Consider the following 3,143-nt stretch of genomic DNA (forward strand, 5'->3'; position numbering starts at 1 on the left):
TATTGGAAAAAAAAGAAAAAAAAAAAGGCATGTAGCACAAAATTGATGACCTGGCTTTTGTGTCCTGCACGTAACAAATTTAATTAAATTGAGCGCATTCTATGATAATGTAGGTTTATTTTTTCATTTGTACTGCGTTTTGGGGAAAACCTTTAAGTAAAGGGCCGTTACCGGTTCAGCAGCCTGGGATCTCCCTGTGCGTCCACCATTCCAGGAGGGAGAGCCCTCCCGTCCCTCCCAGTATGGGGCTGCCCTGCCGCTGGGAGGGGAGGCTGTAGCACCTTGTGTTTGCAGAAGCCAGCAGGGATGGGAACGGCTCAAGAGTCGTCTCCTGAGCCAGCCTGGGAAAATTCTTCCTGGGATGTTTTTAAGCTGGCTCCGCGGTCCCATTGCCACCAACAGCCGTGACCATGCCAGGTTCCCAGGAGGGGCAGCCACCTGGAAGAAACACAAGGTGGGATTCAAATACAGATTGTAGACATCTAAATTTCAATATTTCTGTAGCAGAATTATAGAATGTTTGAGGTTGGAAGGGACCTCTGGAGGTCAAATGGTCCAGCCTCCCTCCTCAAGCAGGACTACCTAAAGCAGGTTGCCCAGGACTGTGTCCAGACAGCTTTTGACTATTGTCAAGGTGGGAGACTCCACCACCTCCCCAGACAACCTGTGCCGGCGCGTGGTCACCCTCACGGCAAAAAAGCATTTCTTGGTGTTCAGAGGGAACCTCCTGTGTTTCAGTGTGTGCCGGTTGCCTCTGGTCCTGTCACTGGGCACTGCTGAGAAGGGAAAACGATGGCAGTGCCAGTTTAGCCCCTTTCCAGCTGTTTTTAAGGCAGTTTGCTGGGGGCGGGGGGGGATATGGAAGCAGCCCGGGGGAAGGCAGGGGCTCCCCGGGCAGGCGGCTCACTAGAGGGCACCCGCTGGCCGCGCATGGCACGGAGCGGATGCTGGTGGCTCCCATCTCCCAGCCTGCGCACACCCAGCCTGCACTGACGCCTTCTGCTGAGGGACGCACGTCCCATGGTTGGGGTTGGTCTTTCCATATTTTCCCTCGGTTTACGGTGCTGGTTGGAGAGCAGCGGGCTGCAGGTGATCAGGAGGAAGACAGATGAGCGCGCTCCGCTCTTCTGTGTTGCAAACCAGCCCCGCGCACGCCCAGCAGTGATTTATCACCGACCGCTTGCCGAGGAGGAGATGCTGCTTCATAACGGAGAGCATCTTGATTGCTTTGGGGGGAAAACAATAAAACTCCACCTGTGGTGTCAGAACAGGAGAACCTGCGCTGGTTCCCCCAGCCGTGGCACGGGGACACGGGCTGGCAGGGGACGGGGCTGGTCATATTTACGGTCCTGCCCAACTGTCCCTGCTTGTCCCCTGCCCGCGTTTCTCCAGCAGCTTTAGGTAGGGCTGGTGTCCAGGATCCCACCGGCCGTTTCCATTCTGTCCCGCAGCAGCTGTTAAGAGCAGAATTAGACTTGCTGGTCACCTCTGCCAATCTGCAAGCCCGCAGGGAAGTCTCTGGCTCTGCCCCCGCAGCCTGGGTTAACCTGTCCTTGTTCCCTTCCAGCAAAACCAACCTGTCCCAACCTGCTCCAAGGCGCAGGGGCCGCATAAAGCAGAGCAGCTGCGTCCGTCCTGTTTGCCAGGGGCTTTGTTGTGCTGGGGAGGTTGCCCACCCTGGGCGAACAGCAGCCAGGGGCAGGCGAAACGAATCCTCCCGGTTTTAACGGAAAAGGTACTGGAGCAAAGTGGAATTGCTCACCTCTGAATTTGACTTCTGAACGGGGGGGGCGGCCGGCTGCACGCTGAAAGGAGGTGGCCGTTCATCTCAGACAGGAAGCAGCAGCGTTTCGTCCTCCTCGCAGGTGTGACCACAGCGTGTTTCTGTGGGGAAGAAATCCTATTCTTAGCAGAAAATAAAGGATGCTTTTTTCCCGCTGTAGCGTGTGAGTCGCCGGGGCTCAGCGCACCACGCCGACTCAGCTTCTACCCCCGAGTCCCTCCACCTCACCATGCCTCATTTTTCCTTGTTTTTTTTTTCCCCAGAAAAAACATACTTTTCTGATGTGAGCCACACCGCTGCTGTCCCAGCCACCAGCCCAGGCTTGGAGACCCCCTGTTCGGGGTCTCCAACTGGAGCTTACTGGGACGGGGAGGAAGGCGGGGTGAAACCTCGCCAGCAAAGCCAGCTCAGCACCGCGGGTGTGAGCTGCCAGGGCACAAAACCCAGGGTGGTTTTAAGAAAATTTAAAAAAAAAATAAATAAATAAAAACTGCAGCTTTTTCTTTTAGCAGCTGAAGCCTCATTAATGTGAGGATTGAAATGGCCACGCAATTGGGACGTGGCAGCGCGGTCCCAGCGGCGGGGCTGAGCGGGGGTTAGAAGGAGCCAGCACCAGTCGGTGGGGTCTGGGGGAGCAGAGGGAGGCGCTGGGGGGGCCGGGCCGTCTCCTGCACAAAGGATGGGGGGGGGGGGGCTCTTAGTTCTGCACATACCTTTTTTTTTTTTTCCCTGGAAAACAGGCCTCTCTGTAGCTCCGTTTCATGCGACGGCGATGCTCTGCCTGGAGAAGGGCCCTGGTGCCACCGAGGACCTGTCCTGTCCCCGCACAGCGCCAGAGCCGGCCCGAGGCCGCAGCATCCCCCAGTTCAGGCAGCGGCAACGCAGGAAGGATTATTTACGGGAGTGATGTAGCGACATGCTTTAAACGGCACGTAAATGTTTGCATATTGCTTTGAGCGTGGGAACAGCTTTACAAGCGCTGGCTTTTGTTATTTTGCTTTGGAAACCATGTTCTCCTTAAAATCGATATCGCAAAGAAGAATGCGCGAGCAAGCTAGTTAACTCGCGACAATACTCTTCTTATTGCCGTTAGCGGAGAGGGTTTTAACCCAGGCCGAGACAGCCCTGCACGCTCTGGGTCTTACTCTCATTTGGTGTAAAGCGTCGCTTACTTCGTCGCGAGAGAGCACCCTCGGCCCTGACTTGCAAAACTGCGTTTTCTGCTCATACCTAGAAATAAAACACGTTGCAGTCAGGCCTTAAAGCTATAAAAAAAAAAAAAAAAAAAAACAACCCCAAAACAGCCGAGTACACAAAGAATACATCGCTCTGGCTAAAAAACACAAGGGCACGGACATTT

The sequence above is a fragment of the Larus michahellis genome, chromosome 21, assembly GCF_964199755.1.
Source record: "Larus michahellis chromosome 21, bLarMic1.1, whole genome shotgun sequence".
Lineage (NCBI taxonomy): Eukaryota > Metazoa > Chordata > Aves > Charadriiformes > Laridae > Larus > Larus michahellis.